A 24,898-nucleotide genomic window follows, 5' to 3' on the forward strand; every position below is an offset into this window, starting at 1 on the left:
CTCTAGGCTGGGATATTGGTGTAACTCACTGCTGTGGGCTCTAGGCTGGGATATTGGTGTAACTCACTGCTGTGGGCTCTAGGCTGGGATATTGGTGTAACTCACTGCTGTGGGCTCTAGGCTGTGATATTGGTGTAACTCACTGCTGTGGGCGCTAGGCTGGGATATTGGGGTAACTCACTGCTGTGGGCTCTAGGCTGGGATATTGGTGTAACTCACTGCTGTGGACTCTAGGCTGTGATATTGGTGTAACTCACTGCTGTGGACTCTAGGCTGTGATATTGGTGTAACTCACTGCTGTGGGCTCTAGGCTGTGATATTGGTGTAACTCACTGCTGTGGACTCTAGGCTGGGATATTAGTGTAACTCACTGCTGTGGGCGCTAGGCTGGGATATTGGGGTAACTCACTGCTGTGGGCGCTAGGCTGGGATATTGGGGTAACTCACTGCTGTGGACTCTAGGCTGTGATATTGGTGTAACTCACTGCTGTGGACTCTAGGCTGTGATATTGGTGTAACTCACTGCTGTGGGCTCTAGGCTGTGATATTGGTGTAACTCACTGCTGTGGGCTCTAGGCTGGGATATTAGTGTAACTCACTGCTGTGGGCTCTAGGCTGTGATATTAGTGTAAATCACTGCTGTGGGCTCTAGGCTGTGATATTGGTGTAACTCACTGCTGTGGGCGCTAGGCTGGGATATTGGTGTAACTCACTGCTGTGGGCTCTAGGCTGGGATATTGGTGTAACTCACTGCTGTGGGCTCTAGGCTGTGATATTGGTGTAACTCACTGCTGTGGACTCTAGGCTGTGATATTGGTGTAAATCACTGCTGTGGACTCTAGGCTGGGATATTGGTGTAACTCACTGCTGTGGGCGCTAGGCTGGGATATTGGTGTAGATCACTGCTGTGGGCTCTAGGCTGTGATATTGGTGTAACTCACTGCTGTGGGCTCTAGGCTGTGATATTGGTGTAACTCACTGCTGTGGGCTCTAGACTGTGATATTGGTGTAAGTCACTGCTGTGGGCTCTAGGCTGTGATATTGGTGTAAATCACTGCTGTGGGCTCTAGGCTGTGATATTGGTGTAACTCACTGCTGTGGGCGCTAGGCTGGGATATTGGTGTAACTCACTGCTGTGGGCTCTAGGCTGGGATATTAGTGTAACTCACTGCTGTGGACTCTAGGCTGGGATATTGGTGTAACTCACTGCTGTGGGCTCTAGGCTGTGATATTGGTGTAACTCACTGCTGTGGACTCTAGGCTGTGATATTGGTGTAACTCACTGCTGTGGGCTCTAGGCTGTGATATTGGTGTAACTCACAGCTGTGGGCTCTAGGCTGTGATATTGGTGTAACTCACTGCTGTGGACTCTAGGCTGTGATATTGGTGTAAATCACTGCTGTGGACTCTAGGCTGGGATATTAGTGTAACTCACTGCTGTGGGCGCTAGGCTGGGATATTAGTGTAACTCACTGCTGTGGGCTCTAGGCTGGGATATTGGGGTAACTCACTGCTGTGGGCTCTAGGCTGGGATATTGGTGTAACTCACTGCTGTGGACTCTAGGCTGTGATATTGGTGTAACTCACTGCTGTGGACTCTAGGCTGTGATATTGGTGTAACTCACTGCTGTGGGCTCTAGGCTGTGATATTGGTGTAACTCACTGCTGTGGGCTCTAGGCTGGGATATTAGTGTAACTCACTGCTGTGGGCTCTAGGCTGTGATATTAGTGTAAATCACTGCAGTGGGCTCTAGGCTGTGATATTGGTGTAACTCACTGCTGTGGGCGCTAGGCTGGGATATTGGTGTAACTCACTGCTGTGGGCTCTAGGCTGGGATATTGGTGTAACTCACTGCTGTGGGCTCTAGGCTGTGATATTGGTGTAACTCACTGCTGTGGACTCTAGGCTGTGATATTGGTGTAAATCACTGCTGTGGACTCTAGGCTGGGATATTGGTGTAACTCACTGCTGTGGGCGCTAGGCTGGGATATTGGTGTAGATCACTGCTGTGGGCTCTAGGCTGTGATATTAGTGTAACTCACTGCTGTGGGCTCTAGGCTGTGATATTGGTGTAACTCACTGCTGTGGGCTCTAGGCTGTGATATTGGTGTGAATCACTGCTGTGGGCTCTAGGCTGTGATATTGGTGTAACTCACTGCTGTGGGCTCTAGGCTGTGATATTGGTGTAACTCACTGCTGTGGGCTCTAGGCTGGGATATTAGTGTAACTCACTGCTGTGGGCTCTAGGCTGTGATATTAGTGTAAATCACTGCTGTGGGCTCTAGGCTGTGATATTGGTGTAACTCACTGCTGTGGGCGCTAGGCTGGGATATTGGTGTAACTCACTGCTGTGGGCTCTAGGCTGGGATATTGGTGTAACTCACTGCTGTGGGCTCTAGGCTGTGATATTGGTGTAACTCACTGCTGTGGACTCTAGGCTGTGATATTGGTGTAAATCACTGCTGTGGACTCTAGGCTGGGATATTGGTGTAACTCACTGCTGTGGGCGCTAGGCTGGGATATTGGTGTAGATCACTGCTGTGGGCTCTAGGCTGTGATATTGGTGTAACTCACTGCTGTGGGCTCTAGGCTGTGATATTGGTGTAACTCACTGCTGTGGGCTCTAGGCTGTGATATTGGTGTAACTCACTGCTGTGGGCTCTAGACTGTGATATTGATGTAAGTCACTGCTGTGGGCTCTAGGCTGTGATATTGGTGTAAATCACTGCTGTGGGCTCTAGGCTGTGATATTGGTGTAACTCACTGCTGTGGGCGCTAGGCTGGGATATTGGTGTAACTCACTGCTGTGGGCTCTAGGCTGGGATATTAGTGTAACTCACTGCTGTGGACTCTAGGCTGGGATATTGGTGTAACTCACTGCTGTGGGCTCTAGGCTGTGATATTGGTGTAACTCACTGCTGTGGACTCTAGGCTGTGATATTGGTGTAACTCACTGCTGTGGGCTCTAGGCTGTGATATTGGTGTAACTCACAGCTGTGGGCTCTAGGCTGTGATATTGGTGTAACTCACTGCTGTGGACTCTAGGCTGTGATATTGGTGTAAATCACTGCTGTGGACTCTAGGCTGGGATATTAGTGTAACTCACTGCTGTGGGCGCTAGGCTGGGATATTAGTGTAACTCACTGCTGTGGGCTCTAGGCTGGGATATTAGTGTAACTCACTGCTGTGGGCTCTAGGCTGGGATATTAGTGTAACTCACTGCTGTGGGCTCTAGGCTGGGATATTGGTGTAAATCACTGCTGTGGACTCTAGGCTGTGATATTGGTGTAACTCACTGCTGTGGGCTCTAGGCTGTGATATTGGTGTAACTCACTGCTGTGGACTCTAGGCTGGGATATTAGTTTAACTCACTGCTGTGGGCGCTAGGCTGGGATATTGGGGTAACTCACTGCTGTGGGCGCTAGGCTGGGATATTGGGGTAACTCACTGCTGTGGGCTCTAGGCTGGGATATTGGTGTAACTCACTGCTGTGGACTCTAGGCTGTGATATTGGTGTAACTCACTGCTGTGGACTCTAGGCTGTGATATTGGTGTAACTCACTGCTGTGGGCTCTAGGCTGTGATATTGGTGTAACTCACTGCTGTGGGCTCTAGGCTGGGATATTAGTGTAACTCACTGCTGTGGGCTCTAGGCTGTGATATTAGTGTAAATCACTGCAGTGGGCTCTAGGCTGTGATATTGGTGTAACTCACTGCTGTGGGCGCTAGGCTGGGATATTGGTGTAACTCACTGCTGTGGGCTCTAGGCTGGGATATTGGTGTAACTCACTGCTGTGGGTTCTAGGCTGTGATATTGGTGTAACTCACTGCTGTGGACTCTAGGCTGTGATATTGGTGTAAATCACTGCTGTGGACTCTAGGCTGGGATATTGGTGTAACTCACTGCTGTGGGCGCTAGGCTGGGATATTGGTGTAGATCACTGCTGTGGGCTCTAGGCTGTGATATTGGTGTAACTCACTGCTGTGGGCTCTAGGCTGTGATATTGGTGTAACTCACTGCTGTGGGCTCTAGGCTGTGATATTGGTGTAAATCACTGCTGTGGGCTCTAGGCTGTGATATTGGTGTAACTCACTGCTGTGGGCGCTAGGCTGGGATATTGGTGTAACTCACTGCTGTGGGCTCTAGGCTGTGATATTGGTGTAACTCACTGCTGTGGACTCTAGGCTGTGATATTGGTGTAACTCACTGCTGTGGGCTCTAGGCTGGGATATTGGTGTAACTCACAGCTGTGGGCTCTAGGCTGTGATATTGGTGTAACTCACTGCTGTGGACTCTAGGCTGTGATATTGGTGTAAATCACTGCTGTGGACTCTAGGCTGGGATATTAGTGTAACTCACTGCTGTGGGCGCTAGGCTGGGATATTAGTGTAACTCAGTGCTGTGGGCTCTAGGCTGGGATATTAGTGTAACTCACTGCTGTGGGCTCTAGGCTGGGATATTGGTGTAACTCACTGCTGTGGGCTCTAGGCTGGGATATTGGTGTAACTCACTGCTGTGGACTCTAGGCTGTGATATTGGTGTAACTCACTGCTGTGGGCTCTAGGCTGGGATATTGGTGTAACTCACTGCTGTGGGCTCTAGGCTGTGATATTGGTGTAACTCACTGCTGTGGGCTCTAGGCTGTGATATTGGTGTAACTCACTGCTGTGGACTCTAGGCTGTGATATTGGTGTAACTCACTGCTGTGGGCTCCAGGCTGTAATATTGGTGTAACTCACTGCTGTGGGCTCTAGGCTGTGATATTGGTGTAACTCACTGCTGTGGACTCTAGGCTGTGATATTGGTGTAACTCACTGCTGTGGGCTCTAGGCTGGGATATTGGTGTAACTCACTGCTGTGGGCGCTAGGCTGTGATATTGGTGTAACTCACTGCTGTGGACTCTAGGCTGTGATATTGGTGTAGATCACTGCTGTGGGCTCTAGGCTGTGATATTGGTGTAACTCACTGCTGTGGGCTCTAGGCTGTGATATTGGTGTAACTCACTGCTGTGGGCTCTAGGCTGTGATATTGGTGTAACTCACTGCTGTGGACTCTAGGCTGGGATATTAGTGTAACTCACTGCTGTGGACTCTAGGCTGTGATATTGGTGTAACTCACTGCTGTGGGCTCTAGGCTGGGATATTAGTGTAACTCACTGCTGTGGACTCTAGGCTGTGATATTGGTGTAACTCACTGTTGTGGACTCTAGGCTGTGATATTGGTGTAGATCACTGCTGTGGGCTCTAGGCTGTGATATTGGTGTAACTCACTGCTGTGGGCTCTAGGCTGTGATATTGGTGTAACTCAATGCTGTGGGTTCTAGGCTGTGATATTGGTGTAAATCACTGCTGTGGGTTCTAGGCTGTGATATTGGTGTAAATCACTGCTGTGGGCGCTAGGCTGGGATATTGGTGTAACTCACTGCTGTGGGCTCTAGGCTGGGATATTAGTGTAACTCACTGCTGTGGACTCTAGGCTGGGATATTGGTGTAACTCACTGCTGTGGACTCTAGGCTGTGATATTAGTGTAACTCACTGCTGTGGACTCTAGGCTGTGATATTGGTGTAACTCACTGCTGTGGACTCTAGGCTGTGATATTGGTGTAACTCACTGCTGTGGACTCTATGCTGTGATATTGGTGTAACTCACTGCTGTGGACTCTAGGCTGTGATATTGGTGTAACTCACTGCTGTGGGCTCTAGGCTGTGATATTGGTGTAAATCACTGCTGTGGGTTATAGGCTGTGATATTGGTGTAACTCACTGCTGTGGGCTCTAGGCTGTGATATTGGTGTAACTCACTGCTGTGGGCTCTAGGCTGTGATATTGGTGTAACTCACTACTGTGGGCTCTAGGCTGGGATATTGGTGTAACTCACTGCTGTGGGCTCTAGGCTGTGATATTGGTGTAATTCAGTGCTGTGGACTCTAGGCTGGGATATTGGTGTAACTCACTGCTGTGGGCGCTAGGCTGGGATATTGGTGTAGATCACTGCTGTGGGCTCTAGGCTGTGATATTGGTGTAACTCACTGCTGTGGGCTCTAGGCTGTGATATTGGTGTAACTCACTGCTGTGGGCTCTAGGCTGTGATATTGGTGTAAATCACTGCTGTGGGCTCTAGGCTGTGATGTTGGTGTAACTCACTGCTGTTGGCGCTAGGCTGGGATATTGGTGTAACTCACTGCTGTGGGCTCTAGGCTGGGATATTAGTGTAACTCACTGCTGTGGACTCTAGGCTGGGATATTGGTGTAACTCACTGCTGTGGGCTCTAGGCTGTGATATTGGTGTAACTCACTGCTGTGGACTCTAGGCTTTGATATTGGTGTAACTCACTGCTGTGGGCTCTAGGCTGGGATATTGGTGTAACTCACAGCTGTGGGCTCTAGGCTGTGATATTGGTGTAACTCACTGCTGTGGACTCTAGGCTGTGATATTGGTGTAAATCACTGCTGTGGACTCTAGGCTGGGATATTAGTGTAACTCACTGCTGTGGGCGCTAGGCTGGGATATTAGTGTAACTCACTGCTGTGGGCTCTAGGCTGGGATATTAGTGTAACTCACTGCTGTGGGCTCTAGGCTGGGATATTAGTGTAACTCACTGCTGTGGGCTCTAGGCTGGGATATTGGTGTAACTCACTGCTGTGGGCTCTAGGCTGGGATATTGGTGTAACTCACTGCTGTGGACTCTAGGCTGTGATATTGGTGTAACTCACTGCTGTGGGCTCTAGGCTGGGATATTGGTGTAACTCACTGCTGTGGGCTCTAGGCTGTGATATTGGTGTAACTCACTGCTGTGGGCTCTAGGCTGTGATATTGGTGTAACTCACTGCTGTGGGCTCTAGGCTGTGATATTGGTGTAACTCACTGCTGTGGACTCTAGGCTGTGATATTGGTGTAACTCACTGCTGTGGGCTCTAGGCTGGGATATTGGTGTAACTCACTGCTGTGGGCGCTAGGCTGTGATATTGGTGTAACTCACTGCTGTGGACTCTAGGCTGTGATATTGGTGTAGATCACTGCTGTGGGCTCTAGGCTGTGATATTGGTGTAACTCACTGCTGTGGGCTCTAGGCTGTGATATTGGTGTAACTCACTGCTGTGGGCTCTAGGCTGTGATATTGGTGTAATTCACTGCTGTGGACTCTAGGCTGGGATATTAGTGTAACTCACTGCTGTGGACTCTAGGCTGTGATATTGGTGTAACTCACTGCTGTGGGCTCTAGGCTGTGATATTGGTGTAACTCACTGTTGTGGACTCTAGGCTGTGATATTGGTGTAGATCACTGCTGTGGGCTCTAGGCTGTGATATTGGTGTAACTCACTGCTGTGGGCTCTAGGCTGTGATATTGGTGTAAATCACTGCTGTGGGTTCTAGGCTGTGATATTGGTGTAAATCACTGCTGTGGGCGCTAGGCTGGGATATTGGTGTAACTCACTGCTGTGGGCTCTAGGCTGGGATATTAGTGTAACTCACTGCTGTGGACTCTAGGCTGGGATATTGGTGTAACTCACTGCTGTGGACTCTAGGCTGTGATATTAGTGTAACTCACTGCTGTGGACTCTAGGCTGGGATATTGGTGTAACTCACTGCTGTGGACTCTAGGCTGTGATATTGGTGTAACTCACTGCTGTGGACTCTAGGCTGTGATATTGGTGTAACTCACTGCTGTGGACTCTAGGCTGTGATATTGGTGTAACTCACTGCTGTGGGTTCTAGGCTGTGATATTGGTGTAAATCACTGCTGTGGGTTATAGGCTGTGATATTGGTGTAACTCACTGCTGTGGGCTCTAGGCTGTGATATTGGTGTAACTCACTGCTGTGGGCTCTAGGCTGTGATATTGGTGTAACTCACTGCTGTGGGCTCTAGGCTGGGATATTGGTGTAACTCACTGCTGTGGGCTCTAGGCTGTGATATTGGTGTAACTCACTGCTGTGGGCTCTAGGCTGTGATATTGGTGTAACTCACTGCTGTGGACTCTAGGCTGTGATATTGGTGTAACTCACTGCTGTGGGCGCTAGGCTGGGATATTGGTGTAGATCACTGCTGTGGGCTCTAGGCTGTGATATTGGTGTAACTCACTGCTGTGGGCTCTAGGCTGTGATATTGGTGTAACTCACTGCTGTGGGCTCTAGGCTGTGATATTGGTGTAACTCACTGCTGTGGACTCTAGGCTGTGATATTGGTGTAACTCACTGCTGTGGGCTCTAGGCTGTGATATTGGTGTAACTCACTGCTGTGGACTCTAGGCTGTGATATTGGTGTAACTCACTGCTGTGGGCTCTAGGCTGTGATATTGGTGTAACTCACTGCTGTGGACTCTAGGCTGGGATATTAGTGTAAATCACTGCTGTGGGCTCTAGGCTGTGATATTGGTGTAACTCACTGCTGTGGACTCTAGGCTGTGATATTGGTGTAACTCACTGCTGTGGGTTCTAGGCTGTGATATTGGTGTAAATCACTGCTGTGGGTTATAGGCTGTGATATTGGTGTAACTCACTGCTGTGGGCTCTAGGCTGTGATATTGGTGTAACTCACTGCTGTGGGCTCTAGGCTGTGATATTGGTGTAACTCACTGCTGTGGGCTCTAGGCTGGGATATTGGTGTAACTCACTGCTGTGGGCTCTAGGCTGTGATATTGGTGTAACTCACTGCTGTGGGCTCTAGGCTGTGATATTGGTGTAACTCACTGCTGTGGACTCTAGGCTGTGATATTGGTGTAACTCACTGCTGTGGGCGCTAGGCTGGGATATTGGTGTAGATCACTGCTGTGGGCTCTAGGCTGTGATATTGGTGTAACTCACTGCTGTGGGCTCTAGGCTGTGATATTGGTGTAACTCACTGCTGTGGGCTCTAGGCTGTGATATTGGTGTAACTCACTGCTGTGGACTCTAGGCTGTGATATTGGTGTAACTCACTGCTGTGGGCTCTAGGCTGTGATATTGGTGTAACTCACTGCTGTGGACTCTAGGCTGTGATATTGGTGTAACTCACTGCTGTGGGCTCTAGGCTGTGATATTGGTGTAACTCACTGCTGTGGACTCTAGGCTGGGATATTAGTGTAAATCACTGCTGTGGGCTCTAGGCTGTGATATTGGTGTAACTCACTGCTGTGGGCGCTAGGCTGGGATATTGGTGTAACTCACTGCTGTGGGCTCTAGGCTGGGATATTGGTGTAACTCACTGCTGTGGGCTCTAGGCTGTGATATTGGTGTAACTCACTGCTGTGGACTCTAGGCTGTGATATTGGTGTAAATCACTGCTGTGGACTCTAGGCTGGGATATTGGTGTAACTCACTGCTGTGGGCGCTAGGCTGGGATATTGGTGTAGATAACTGCTGTGGGCTCTAGGCTGTGATATTGGTGTAAATCACTGCTGTGGGCTCTAGGCTGTGATATTGGTGTAACTCACTGCTGTGGACTCTAGGCTGTGATATTGGTGTAGATCACTGCTGTGGGCTCTAGGCTGTGATATTGGTGTAACTCACTGCTGTGGGCTCTAGGCTGGGATATTAGTGTAACTCACTGCTGTGGACTCTAGGCTGTGATATTAGTGTAACTCACTGCTGTGGGCTCTAGGCTGGGATATTGGTGTAACTCACTGCTGTGGGCTCTAGGCTGTGATATTGGTGTAACTCACTGCTGTGGACTCTAGGCTGTGATATTGGTGTAACTCACTGCTGTGGGCTCTAGGCTGGGATATTGGTGTAACTCACAGCTGTGGGCTCTAGGCTGTGATATTGGTGTAACTCACTGCTGTGGACTCTAGGCTGTGATATTGGTGTAACTCACTGCTGTGGACTCTAGGCTGTGATATTAGTGTAACTCACTGCTGTGGGCTCCAGGCTGTGATATTGGTGTAACTCACTGCTGTGGGCTCCAGGCTGTGATATTGGTGTAACTCACTGCTGTGGACTCTAGGCTGTGATATTGGTGTAACTCACTGCTGTGGGCTCTAGGCTGGGATATTGGTGTAACTCACTGCTGTGGGCGCTAGGCTGTGATATTGGTGTAACTCACTGCTGTGGACTCTAGGCTGTGATATTGGTGTAGATCACTGCTGTGGGCTCTAGGCTGTGATATTGGTGTAACTCACTGCTGTGGGCTCTAGGCTGTGATATTGGTGTAACTCACTGCTGTGGGCTCTAGGCTGTGATATTGGTGTAACTCACTGCTGTGGACTCTAGGCTGGGATATTAGTGTAACTCACTGCTGTGGACTCTAGGCTGTGATATTGGTGTAACTCACTGCTGTGGGCTCTAGGCTGGGATATTAGTGTAACTCACTGCTGTGGACTCTAGGCTGTGATATTGGTGTAACTCACTGTTGTGGACTCTAGGCTGTGATATTGGTGTAGATCACTGCTGTGGGCTCTAGGCTGTGATATTGGTGTAGATCACTGCTGTGGGCTCTAGGCTGTGATATTGGTGTAACTCACTGCTGTGGGCTCTAGGCTGTGATATTGGTGTAATTCACTGCTGTGGGTTCTAGGCTGTGATATTGGTGTAAATCACTGCTGTGGGCGCTAGGCTGGGATATTGGTGTAACTCACTGCTGTGGGCTCTAGGCTGGGATATTAGTGTAACTCACTGCTGTGGACTCTAGGCTGTGATATTAGTGTAACTGACTGCTGTGGACTCTAGGCTGTGATATTGGTGTAACTCACTGCTGTGGACTCTAGGCTGTGATATTGGTGTAACTCACTGCTGTGGGTTCTAGGCTGTGATATTGGTGTAAATCACTGCTGTGGGTTATAGGCTGTGATATTGGTGTAACTCACTGCTGTGGGCTCTAGGCTGTGATATTGGTGTAACTCACTGCTGTGGGCTCTAGGCTGTGATATTGGTGTAACTCACTGCTGTGGGCTCTAGGCTGGGATATTGGTGTAACTCACTGCTGTGGGCTCTAGGCTGTGATATTGGTGTAACTCACTGCTGTGGACTCTAGGCTGGGATATTGGTGTAACTCACTGCTGTGGGCGCTAGGCTGGGATATTGGTGTAGATCACTGCTGTGGGCTCTAGGCTGGGATATTGGTGTAACTCACTGCTGTGGGCTCTAGGTTGGGATATTAGTGTAACTCACTGCTGTGGACTCTAGGCTGGGATATTGGTGTAACTCACTGCTGTGGGCTCTAGGCTGTGATATTGGTGTAACTCACTGCTGTGGACTCTAGGCTGTGATATTGGTGTAAATCACTGCTGTGGGCTCTAGGCTGGGATATTGGTGTAACTCACAGCTGTGGGCTCTAGGCTGTGATATTGGTGTAACTCACTGCTGTGGACTCTAGGCTGTGATATTGGTGTAAATCACTGCTGTGGACTCTAGGCTGGGATATTAGTGTAACTCACTGCTGTGGGCGCTAGGCTGGGATATTAGTGTAACTCACTGCTGTGGGCTCTAGGCTGGGATATTGGTGTAACTCACTGCTGTGGGCTCTAGGCTGTGATATTGGTGTAACTCACTGCTGTGGACTCTAGGCTGGGATATTGGTGTAACTCACTGCTGTGGGCGCTAGGCTGGGATATTGGTGTAGATCACTGCTGTGGGCTCTAGGCTGGGATATTGGTGTAACTCACTGCTGTGGGCTCTAGGTTGGGATATTAGTGTAACTCACTGCTGTGGACTCTAGGCTGGGATATTGGTGTAACTCACTGCTGTGGGCTCTAGGCTGTGATATTGGTGTAACTCACTGCTGTGGACTCTAGGCTGTGATATTGGTGTAAATCACTGCTGTGGGCTCTAGGCTGGGATATTGGTGTAACTCACAGCTGTGGGCTCTAGGCTGTGATATTGGTGTAACTCACTGCTGTGGACTCTAGGCTGTGATATTGGTGTAAATCACTGCTGTGGACTCTAGGCTGGGATATTAGTGTAACTCACTGCTGTGGGCGCTAGGCTGGGATATTAGTGTAACTCACTGCTGTGGGCTCTAGGCTGGGATATTAGTGTAACTCACTGCTGTGGGCTCTAGGCTGGGATATTAGTGTAACTCACTGCTGTGGGCTCTAGGCTGGGATATTGGTGTAACTCACTGCTGTGGGCTCTAGGCTGGGATATTGGTGTAACTCACTGCTGTGGACTCTAGGCTGTGATATTGGTGTAACTCACTGCTGTGGGCTCTAGGCTGGGATATTGGTGTAACTCACTGCTGTGGGCTCTAGGCTGTGATATTGGTGTAACTCACTGCTGTGGGCTCTAGGCTGTGATATTGGTGTAACTCACTGCTGTGGACTCTAGGCTGTGATATTGGTGTAACTCACTGCTGTGGGCTCCAGGCTGTGATATTGGTGTAACTCACTGCTGTGGGCTCTAGGCTGTGATATTGGTGTAACTCACTGCTGTGGACTCTAGGCTGTGATATTGGTGTAACTCACTGCTGTGGGCTCTAGGCTGTGATATTGGTGTAACTCACTGCTGTGGGCGCTAGGCTGTGATATTGGTGTAACTCACTGCTGTGGACTCTAGGCTGTGATATTGGTGTAGATCACTGCTGTGGGCTCTAGGCTGTGATATTGGTGTAACTCACTGCTGTGGGCTCTAGGCTGTGATATTGGTGTAACTCACTGCTGTGGGCTCTAGGCTGTGATATTGGTGTATCTCACTGCTGTGGACTCTAGGCTGGGATATTAGTGTAACTCACTGCTGTGGACTCTAGGCTGTGATATTGGTGTAACTCACTGCTGTGGACTCTAGGCTGTGATATTGGTGTAACTCACTGCTGTGGGTTCTAGGCTGTGATATTGGTGTAAATCACTGCTGTGGGTTATAGGCTGTGATATTGGTGTAAATCACTGCTGTGGGCTCTAGGCTGTGATATTAGTGTAACTCACTGCTGTGGACTCTAGGCTGTGATATTGGTGTAACTCACTGCTGTGGGCTCTAGGCTGGGATATTAGTGTAACTCACTGCTGTGGACTCTAGGCTGTGATATTGGTGTAACTCACTGTTGTTGACTCTAGGCTGTGATATTGGTGTAGATCACTGCTGTGGGCTCTAGGCTGTGATATTGGTGTAACTCACTGCTGTGGGCTCTAGGCTGTGATATTGGTGTAACTCACTGCTGTGGACTCTAGGCTGTGATTTTGGTGTAGATCACTGCTGTGGGCTCTAGGCTGTGATATTGGTGTAACTCACTGCTGTGGGCGCTAGGCTGTGATATTGGTGTAACTCACTGCTGTGGACTCTAGGCTGTGATATTGGTGTAAATCACTGCTGTGGACTCTAGGCTGGGATATTGGTGTAACTCACTGCTGTGGGCGCTAGGCTGGGATATTGGTGTAGATCACTGCTGTGGGCTCTAGGCTGTGATATTGGTGTAAATCACTGCTGTGGGCTCTAGGCTGTGATATTGGTGTAACTCACTGCTGTGGACTCTAGGCTGTGATATTGGTGTAGATCACTGCTGTGGGCTCTAGGCTGTGATATTGGTGTAACTCACTGCTGTGGGCTCTAGGCTGGGATATTAGTGTAACTCACTGCTGTGGACTCTAGGCTGTGATATTAGTGTAACTCACTGCTGTGGGCTCTAGGCTGGGATATTGGTGTAACTCACTGCTGTGGGCTCTAGGCTGTGATATTGGTGTAACTCACTGCTGTGGACTCTAGGCTGTGATATTGGTGTAACTCACTGCTGTGGGCTCTAGGCTGGGATATTGGTGTAACTCACAGCTGTGGGCTCTAGGCTGTGATATTGGTGTAACTCACTGCTGTGGACTCTAGGCTGTGATATTGGTGTAACTCACTGCTGTGGACTCTAGGCTGTGATATTAGTGTAACTCACTGCTGTGGGCTCCAGGCTGTGATATTGGTGTAACTCACTGCTGTGGGCTCTAGGCTGTGATATTGGTGTAACTCACTGCTGTGGACTCTAGGCTGTGATATTGGTGTAATTCACTGCTGTGGGCTCTAGGCTGGGATATTGGTGTAACTCACTGCTGTGGGCGCTAGGCTGTGATATTGGTGTAACTCACTGCTGTGGACTCTAGGCTGTGATATTGGTGTAGATCACTGCTGTGGTCTCTAGGCTGTGATATTGGTGTATCTCACTGCTGTGGGCTCTAGGCTGTGATATTGGTGTAACTCACTGCTGTGGGCTCTAGGCTGTGATATTGGTGTAACTCACTGCTGTGGACTCTAGGCTGGGATATTAGTGTAACTCACTGCTGTGGACTCTAGGCTGTGATATTGGTGTAACTCACTGCTGTGGGCTCTAGGCTGGGATATTAGTGTAACTCACTGCTGTGGACTCTAGGCTGTGATATTGGTGTAACTCACTGTTGTGGACTCTAGGCTGTGATATTGGTGTAGATCACTGCTGTGGGCTCTAGGCTGTGATATTGGTGTAGATCACTGCTGTGGGCTCTAGGCTGTGATATTGGTGTAACTCACTGCTGTGGGTTCTAGGCTGTGATATTGGTGTAATTCACTGCTGTGGGTTCTAGGCTGTGATATTGGTGTAAATCACTGCTGTGGGCGCTAGGCTGGGATATTGGTGTAACTCACTGCTGTGGGCTCTAGGCTGGGATATTAGTGTAACTCACTGCTGTGGACTCTAGGCTGGGATATTGGTGTAACTCACTGCTGTGGACTCTAGGCTGTGATATTAGTGTAACTCACTGCTGTGGACTCTAGGCTGGGATATTGGTGTAACTCACTGCTGTGGACTCTAGGCTGTGATATTGGTGTAACTCACTGCTGTGGACTCTAGGCTGTGATATTGGTGTAACTCACTGCTGTGGACTCTAGGCTGTGATATTGGTGTAACTCACTGCTGTGGGTTCTAGGCTGTGATATTGGTGTAAATCACTGCTGTGGGTTATAGGCTGTGATATTGGTGTAACTCACTGCTGTGGGCTCTAGGCTGTGATATTGGTGTAACTCACTGCTGTGGGCTCTAGGCTGGGATATTGGTGTAACTCACTGCTGTGGGCTCTAGGCTGTGATATTGGTGTAACTCACTGCTGTGGACTCTAGGCTGGGATATTGGTGTAACTCACTGCTGTGGGCGCTAGGCTGGGATATTGGTGTAGATCACTGCTGTGGGCTCTAGGCTGTGATATTGGTGTAACTCACTGCTGTGGGCTCTAGGCTGTGATATTGGTGTAACTCACTGCTGTGGGCTCTAGGCTGTGATATTGGTGTAAATCACTGCTGTGGGCTCTAGGCTGTGATATTGGTGTAACTCACTGCTGTGGGCGCTAGGCTGGGATATTGGTGTAACTCACTGCTGTGGGCTCTAGGTTGGGATATTAGTGTAACTCACTGCTGTGGACTCTAGGCTGGGATATTGGTGTAACTCACTGCTGTGGGCTCTAGGCTGTGATATTGGTGTAAGTCACTGCTGTGGACTCTAGGCTGTGATATTGGTGTAAATCACTGCTGTGGGCTCTAGGCTGGGATATTGGTGTAACTCACAGCTGTGGGCTCTAGGCTGTGATATTGGTGTAACTCACTGCTGTGGACTCTAGGCTGTGATATTGGTGTAAATCACTGCTGTGGACTCTAGGCTGGGATATTAGTGTAACTCACTGCTGTGGGCGCTAGGCTGGGATATTAGTGTAACTCACTGCTGTGGGCTCTAGGCTGGGATATTAGTGTAACTCACTGCTGTGGGCTCTAGGCTGGGATATTAGTGTAACTCACTGCTGTGGGCTCTAGGCTGGGATATTGGTGTAACTCACTGCTGTGGGCTCTAGGGTGGGATATTGGTGTAACTCACTGCTGTGGACTCTAGGCTGTGATATTGGTGTAACTCACTGCTGTGGGCTCTAGGCTGGGATATTGGTGTAACTCACTGCTGTGGGCTCTAGGCTGTGATATTGGTGTAACTCACTGCTGTGGGCTCTAGGCTGTGATATTGGTGTAACTCACTGCTGTGGACTCTAGGCTGTGATATTGGTGTAACTCACTGCTGTGGGCTCCAGGCTGTGATATTGGTGTAACTCACTGCTGTGGGCTCTAGGCTGTGATATTGGTGTAACTCACTGCTGTGGACTCTAGGCTGTGATATTGGTGTAACTCACTGCTGTGGGCTCTAGGCTGGGATATTGGTGTAACTCACTGCTGTGGGCGCTAGGCTGTGATATTGGTGTAACTCACTGCTGTGGACTCTAGGCTGTGATATTGGTGTAGATCACTGCTGTGGGCTCTAGGCTGTGATATTGGTGTAACTCACTGCTGTGGGCTCTAGGCTGTGATATTGGTGTAACTCACTGCTGTGGGCTCTAGGCTGTGATATTGGTGTAACTCACTGCTGTGGACTCTAGGCTGGGATATTAGTGTAACTCACTGCTGTGGACTCTAGGCTGTGATATTGGTGTAACTCACTGCTGTGGACTCTAGGCTGTGATATTGGTGTAACTCACTGCTGTGGGTTCTAGGCTGTGATATTGGTGTAAATCACTGCTGTGGTTTATAGGCTGTGATATTGGTGTAAATCACTGCTGTGGGCTCTAGGCTGTGATATTAGTGTAACTCACTGCTGTGGACTCTAGGCTGTGATATTGGTGTAACTCACTGCTGTGGGCTCTAGGCTGGGATATTAGTGTAACTCACTGCTGTGGACTCTAGGCTGTGATATTGGTGTAACTCACTGTTGTGGACTCTAGGCTGTGATATTGGTGTAGATCACTGCTGTGGGCTCTAGGCTGTGATATTGGTGTAACTCACTGCTGTGGGCTCTAGGCTGTGATATTGGTGTAACTCACTGCTGTGGACTCTAGGCTGTGATATTGGTGTAGATCACTGCTGTGGGCTATAGGCTGTGATATTGGTGTAACTCACTGCTGTGGGCGCTAGGCTGTGATATTGGTGTAACTCACTGCTTTGGACTCTAGGCTGTGATATTGGTGTAGATCACTGCTGTGGGCTCTAGGCTGTGATATTGGTGTAACTCACTGCTGTGGGCTCTAGGCTGTGATATTGGTGTAACTCACTGCTGTGGGCTCTAGGCTGTGATATTGGTGTAACTCACTGCTGTGGACTCTAGGCTGGGATATTAGTGTAACTCGCTGCTGTGGACTCTAGGCTGTGATATTGGTGTAACTCACTGCTGTGGGCTCTAGGCTGGGATATTAGTGTAACTCACTGCTGTGGACTCTAGGCTGTGATATTGGTGTAACTCACTGTTGTGGACTCTAGGCTGTGATATTGGTGTAGATCACTGCTGTGGGCTCTAGGCTGTGATATTGGTGTAACTCACTGCTGTGGGCTCTAGGCTGTGATATTGGTGTAACTCACTGCTGTGGATTGTAGGCTGTGATATTGGTGTAAATCACTGCTGTGGGTTCTAGGCTGTGATATTGGTGTAAATCACTGCTGTGGGCGCTAGGCTGGGATATTGGTGTAACTCACTGCTGTGGGCTCTAGGCTGGGATATTAGTGTAACTCACTGCTGTGGACTCTAGGCTGTGATATTGGTGTAGATCACTGCTGTGGGCTCTAGGCTGTGATATTGGTGTAACTCACTGCTGTGGGCTCTAGGCTGTGATATTGGTGTAAATCACTGCTGTGGGTTCTAGGCTGTGATATTGGTGTAAATCACTGCTGTGGGCGCTAGGCTGGGATATTGGTGTAACTCACTGCTGTGGGCTCTAGGCTGGGATATTAGTGTAACTCACTGCTGTGGACTCTAGGCTGGGATATTGGTGTAACTCACTGCTGTGGACTCTAGGCTGTGATATTAGTGTAACTCACTGCTGTGGACTCTAGGCTGGGATATTGGTGTAACTCACTGCTGTGGACTCTAGGCTGTGATATTGGTGTAACTCACTGCTGTGGACTCTAGGCTGTGATATTGGTGTAACTCACTGCTGTGGACTCTAGGCTGTGATATTGGTGTAACTCACTGCTGTGGGTTCTAGGCTGTGATATTGGTGTAAATCACTGCTGTGGGTTATAGGCTGTGATATTGGTGTAACTCACTGCTGTGGGCTCTAGGCTGTGATTGGTGTAACTCACTGCTGTGGGCTCTAGGCTGTGATATTGGTGTAACTCACTGCTGTGGGCTCTAGGCTGGGATATTGGTGTAACTCACTGCTGTGGGCTCTAGGCTGTGATATTGGTGTAACTCACTGCTGTGGGCTCTAGGCTGTAATATTGGTGTAACACACTGCTGTGGACTCTAGGCTGTGATATTGGTGTAACTCACTGCTGTGGGCGCTAGGCTGGGATATTGGTGTAGATCACTGCTGTGGGCTCTAGGCTGTGATATTGGTGTAACTCACTGCTGTGGGCTCTAGGCTGTGATATTGGTGTAACTCACTGCTGTGGGCTCTAGGCTGTGATATTGGTGTAAATCACTGCTGTGGGCTCTAGGCTGTGATATTGGTGTAACTCACTGCTGTGGGCGCTAGGCTGGGATATTGGTGTAACTCACTGCTGTGGGCTCTAGGCTGGGATATTAGTGTAACTCACTGCTGTGGACTCTAGGCTGGGATATTGGTGTAACTCACTGCTGTGGGCTCTAGGCTGTGATATTGGTGTAACTCACTGCTGTGGACTCTAGGCTGTGATATTGGTGTAACTCACTGCTGTGGACTCTAGGCTGTGATATTGGTGTAACTCACTGCTGTGGGCTCTAGGCTGTGATATTGGTGTAACTCACTGCTGTGGACTCTAGGCTGGGATATTAGTGTAAATCACTGCTGTGGGCTCTAGGCTGTGATATTGGTGTAACTCACTGCTGTGGGCGCTAGGCTGGGATATTGGTGTAACTCACTGCTGTGGGCTCTAGGATGGGATATTGGTGTAACTCACTGCTGTGGGCTCTAGGCTGTGATATTGGTGTAACTCACTGCTGTGGACTCTAGGCTGTGATATTGGTGTAAATCACTGCTGTGGACTCTAGGCTGGGATATTGGTGTAACTCACTGCTGTGGGCGCTAGGCTGGGATATTGGTGTAGATCACTGCTGTGGGCTCTAGGCTGTGATATTGGTGTAAATCACTGCTGTGGGCTCTAGGCTGTGATATTGGTGTAACTCACTGCTGTGGACTCTAGGCTGTGATATTGGTGTAGATCACTGCTGTGGGCTCTAGGCTGTGATATTGGTGTAACTCACTGCTGTGGGCTCTAGGCTGGGATATTAGTGTAACTCACTGCTGTGGACTCTAGGCTGTGATATTAGTGTAACTCACTGCTGTGGGCTCTAGGCTGGGATATTGGTGTAACTCACTGCTGTGGGCTCTAGGCTGTGATATTGGTGTAACTCACTGCTGTGGACTCTAGGCTGTGATATTGGTGTAAATCACTGCTGTGGGCTCTAGGCTGGGATATTGGTGTAACTCACAGCTGTGGGCTCTAGGCTGTGATATTGGTGTAACTCACTGCTGTGGACTCTAGGCTGTGATATTGGTGTAAATCACTGCTGTGGACTCTAGGCTGGGATATTAGTGTAACTCACTGCTGTGGGCGCTAGGCTGGGATATTAGTGTAACTCACTGCTGTGGGCTCTAGGCTGGGATATTAGTGTAACTCACTGCTGTGGGCTCTAGGCTGGGATATTAGTGTAACTCACTGCTGTGGGCTCTAGGCTGGGATATTGGTGTAACTCACTGCTGTGGGCTCTAGGCTGGGATATTGGTGTAACTCACTGCTGTGGACTCTAGGCTGTGATATTGGTGTAACTCACTGCTGTGGGCTCTAGGCTGGGATATTGGTGTAACTCACTGCTGTGGGCTCTAGGCTGTGATATTGGTGTAACTCACTGCTGTGGGCTCTAGGCTGTGATATTGGTGTAACTCACTGCTGTGGACTCTAGGCTGTGATATTAGTGTAACTCACTGCTGTGGGCTCCAGGCTGTGATATTGGTGTAACTCACTGCTGTGGGCTCTAGGCTGTGATATTGGTGTAACTCACTGCTGTGGACTCTAGGCTGTGATATTGGTGTAACTCACTGCTGTGGGCTCCAGGCTGGGATATTGGTGTAACTCACTGCTGTGGGCGCTAGGCTGTGATATTGGTGTAGATCACTGCTGTGGGCTCTAGGCTGTGATATTGGTGTAACTCACTGCTGTGGGCTCTAGGCTGTGATATTGGTGTAACTCACTGCTGTGGGCTCTAGGCTGTGATATTGGTGTAACTCACTGCTGTGGACTCTAGGCTGGGATATTAGTGTAACTCACTGCTGTGGACTCTAGGCTGTGATATTGGTGTAACTCACTGCTGTGGGCTCTAGGCTGGGATATTAGTGTAACTCACTGCTGTGGACTCTAGGCTGTGATATTGGTGTAACTCACTGTTGTGGACTCTAGGCTGTGATATTGGTGTAGATCACTGCTGTGGGCTCTAGGCTGTGATATTGGTGTAGATCAGTGCTGTGGGCTCTAGGCTGTGATATTGGTGTAACTCACTGCTGTGGGCTCTAGGCTGTGATATTGGTGTAAATCACTGCTGTGGGTTCTAGGCTGTGATATTGGTGTAAATCACTGCTGTGGGCGCTAGGCTGGGATATTGGTGTAACTCACTGCTGTGGACTCTAGGCTGTGATATTGGTGTAACTCACTGCTGTGGACTCTAGGCTGTGATATTAGTGTAACTCACTGCTGTGGACTCTAGGCTGGGATATTGGTGTAACTCACTGCTGTGGACTCTAGGCTGTGATATTGGTGTAACTCACTGCTGTGGACTCTAGGCTGTGATATTGGTGTAACTCACTGCTGTGGACTCTAGGCTGTGATATTGGTGTAACTCACTGCTGTGGGTTCTAGGCTGTGATATTGGTGTAAATCACTGCTGTGGGTTATAGGCTGTGATATTGGTGTAACTCACTGCTGTGGGCTCTAGGCTGTGATATTGGTGTAACTCACTGCTGTGGGCTCTAGGCTGTGATATTGGTGTAACTCACTGCTGTGGGCTCTAGGCTGGGATATTGGTGTAACTCACTGCTGTGGGCTCTAGGCTGTGATATTGGTGTAACTCACTGCTGTGGACTCTAGGCTGGGATATTGGTGTAACTCACTGCTGTGGGCGCTAGGCTGGGATATTGGTGTAGATCACTGCTGTGGGCTCTAGGCTGTGATATTGGTGTAACTCACTGCTGTGGGCTCTAGGCTGTGATATTGGTGTAACTCACTGCTGTGGGCTCTAGGCTGTGATATTGGTGTAAATCACTGCTGTGGGCTCTAGGCTGTGATATTGGTGTAACTCACTGCTGTGGGCGCTAGGCTGGGATATTGGTGTAACTCACTGCTGTGGGCTCTAGGTTGGGATATTAGTGTAACTCACTGCTGTGGACTCTAGGCTGGGATATTGGTGTAACTCACTGCTGTGGGCTCTAGGCTGTGATATTGGTGTAACTCACTGCTGTGGACTCTAGGCTGTGATATTGGTGTAAATCACTGCTGTGGGCTCTAGGCTGGGATATTGGTGTAACTCACTGTGAGGCAAATCCCGGGATATGAAGATGAATTATGACTCCAGTCATAATCCCTCATCACTCCCTGGCAGTGCCCCCCTCCCTTCTTGTTCTCAGTGTTCCACTTACACCTCCATGGCCATGTCCTGTGATATGGAAATTAGGTGGCTTAGGGACAATGGACACAGGATGACTCCCTGCCGTGACCCTGTAGTGGGGGCTGCTAGCTAGTTAGCAAGGCTATGGAAATAGCCAGACAGAACGACTCCAGTAAAAAATGGTTCATATCTCGCAAGCCATATTTCCGATAAATATGGCAACCATAAAAATGGTGTCTCCGCATGCGGACGATGCCGGCACACCCTTTTTATGGGAGCAGGACATTGGGAAATGCCCCAGGCGTGATATCAGCCAATGGGGAACTGGCAGACAGGTCATGAGTCCCCTCGTTCTGTAGCTAAATTCATAACTGTCACAATGAGAGCATTGGCGTCCGCCTACGACGCTCCCAGGCAAAGTTATGGCCCATATTCCATGTTGTGGATTGTCCATAACTCAAGCCAGGGGTGGAGCAGTGCTCCCTCTGAGGTCACGAAGGTAGGAGGGGACCTGGATTTGTCCAGGTTGATAACCCTACTTCGGCCATTTTCCAGTGTTCTTTTCGCTGGGGGCACGTGTAGGAAACATCTGTGGGAAGGATCCTAGAAACCTGGCCTACAGCGCCCCCCTGTGGCCAGACGCAACAAGGTAACTGCTGGAACTGTGTATGCCTGTTTGTAACCCATGCTTTGATTGTAACTGTACTCTGACATATGTATATTCTGTAGATTCCCTATTGTATATATTGTAGTTTCTAGTGTGCTTTAGGCTGATTAAATTATATAATTAATCTTGGGCTGTTCTGTTATCTCGATCTTGAATCCCACGTCTGTGTGTTCGGCTAATAGTTACCGTGAAGCGGTTGGTGGCAGCGAGTTTGTGCCAAGGATTATTGTGGGGAGGCCAGTGAGATTCGGGGAGATTTTATATATTCCGCCCGCGGAGGTCGGGGGAATATATACCTTACTCTCACCGGGGACCCTTCAATAATCGGCATAAGTAGTATAGCGGCCTCCTTGCTTATTGTCGGGCAATTCCATAATTGGCCTGACTATAAGAGGGGCGCTAGAGAGCGCATCACGTGCTCTGTCGGTCGGGAGGTATAAAGGAGGGGTGACCCCCACTTGTTACCCCCCGATTGTGACGTACTGGTAGCCAGCGCGGGGGATTTCTGAGTGACCCCCCCGGTGGTTTGTGACATATTGGTGGCAAGCGGTGGGATCGAGATAATAGTGTGTGTGAGTGTGAGACCCATACTCCCAGACACTAAAGACTGCCTGCAGCAGCTGTGGCTGCTGGGGTCTTCAGACTAGCTCAACACTAGAGTGTCAGAGTGCAGATACTGTAAGGTGTGTGGAGGCATCAGGTGTCAGTTCTGTGTCAGTGACCAAAAGTCTGCAAGAATGGCTGATGGCACCAGGAGCAGAGCTATGCAACTGGCCAATGCTAAGGCAGGAGCCGAAGAGAGGGAGGACGGTGCTGTGGACAGCAATGAGGAGGTTGCCCACGAGTCCTCCAGGAGCTCGACGCCAGAAAACCGTTCTGCCGAGGACATTGCACAACCTGGCAATTATGGACAAGATGAGGAGCAGCTCACCCAAGGTTCCTCAACGAGCCAGATGCCAGCCCTCCGCTCTGAAAGGGACAGTGAATCGCCTAGCTCTGCAGCGTGCCGCAGATCACCACGTGCCATTCCACCGAGCCTGGGAGGCTCGGATAGCCTTCTTCAAATGGCTATGGCCCTTCTCCAGGCTGGAGACCAGAAGGGCTACAAGGAACTCCTGGCAGAGCGCAGGGCAGAGCGGCAGGCAGCGCGTGACGCTGAGGCTGCGGAGCGGCACACAGAGCGTGAGGCTGCGGAGCGAGAGCGGCAGGCAGCGCGTGAAGAGCGAGAGCGAGAGCGACAGGCAGACCGTGACTACCAGCTGCAGCTAGCTCAGCTCCGGCCCTCATCAGCCACACGTGACCTCCGAGACACCAAACTTCCAAAGGTCCGTGTTGAGGACTTCCCAGTGCTGGAGAAGGATGGAGACTTGGACTCTTTCTTGACTGCTTTTGAACGGACTTGCTTGCAGCACCATCTGGACAAGGACCAGTGGGCCAAATACCTGACCCCCCGTTTAAGGGGTAAGGCCCTGGATATCCTTGGGGACTTGCCTGCTGAGGCAGATCAGGGCTACGACACCATCAAGCGGGCCCTGATCCAACAGTACAACCTCACTCCAGAGTCCTACCGCAAGAAGTTCCGGAGCCTACAGAAGGGACCAAAGGACTCCTGGGCTGACCACCGGCGGGCACTTGCCCGAGCTGCCGACCACTGGACCCAAGGCCTGCAGCTTTCCACCGGACCGGAGATCCTGGACTTGTTCATCACGGAGCAACTCTTGTGGAACTGCCCTGAGGATCTCCGCCAGTTCATCCGAGACCAGAAGCCAAAGGGGTCCACGGCTACAGCTGCCCTGGCCGATGACTACACCAACAATCGGGCTCCGGAAGCCAGGAGAGCAGCCACCAGCAGCACCTGGAGAGGGGGTAAGATGAATTCTGCGACTGCCCCATCTGCCCCTAGACTGCAGGGGGTGTCCCCCTCAACTCCCCTCTCCAGGCCCGTGGCAGAACCAAGACGGTGCCACCAGTGCAACCTACCTGGACACTTCAAGGCCATGTGCCCTCAGCGTCCCAAGGCCCCGGCTCCGTCCCCGTCCCAAGGGCCGCCCAAGGTGTATTGTGTGGGTGGGGGTGGTGGTAGGTCCCTGGACAGCTTCCAACCTGTCACCGTCGGCCGGTCTGTGACCATAGGACTGCGAGACAGCGCCTCGGAGGTGACTCTGGTGCGGCCTGAGATGGTGTCCCCCCAAGACTTGATCCCTGGAAAAACCCTCGCTGTCTCCGGGATTGGAGGCATTGACCCGGCGCTGCCTGTTGCTGACATTTATGTGGACTGGGGCGCAGGGCGAGGGGTGAGGGAGGTGGGGGTAACTGATCGGATCCCCGCAAACGTGCTACTTGGGACAGATTTGGGGCAGATAACCTCCCAGTTTGGGCCCCAACCAAGGGCTGAACCTTCAGCCAGTACTGACATGCCTCCGGACAATGTTAAGGTGTTATCTATGAATGATGTAAGGGAGGAGGGAGTGAACTCTGATATTTCTGCTTGCATAGACACCATAGACACACACGCAGCTGCAGCTGTGACAGGAGGGGAGGGGGTCAGAGAAAGGTGTGACAATGCCTCTACAAGTAACCAGCCTGTGAGCTGGGATCTGTTGCCCTCTGCAGGGATAAGCAGAGAGCAGGGTGCTGCAGGGGGAGGACCAGTGTGTGGGGTGGGGGCTACCACAGCAAATGTGGGGTCCCCAGAGATTTCACAGCGGGGTTCTGTTGCTGCAGGAGGGGAACAGGCAGGTGAGATTGGGGCCGGTCCAGGAGCGGAAGTGC

The sequence above is a fragment of the Anomaloglossus baeobatrachus genome, chromosome 3, assembly GCF_048569485.1.
Source record: "Anomaloglossus baeobatrachus isolate aAnoBae1 chromosome 3, aAnoBae1.hap1, whole genome shotgun sequence".
NCBI lineage: Eukaryota > Metazoa > Chordata > Amphibia > Anura > Aromobatidae > Anomaloglossus > Anomaloglossus baeobatrachus.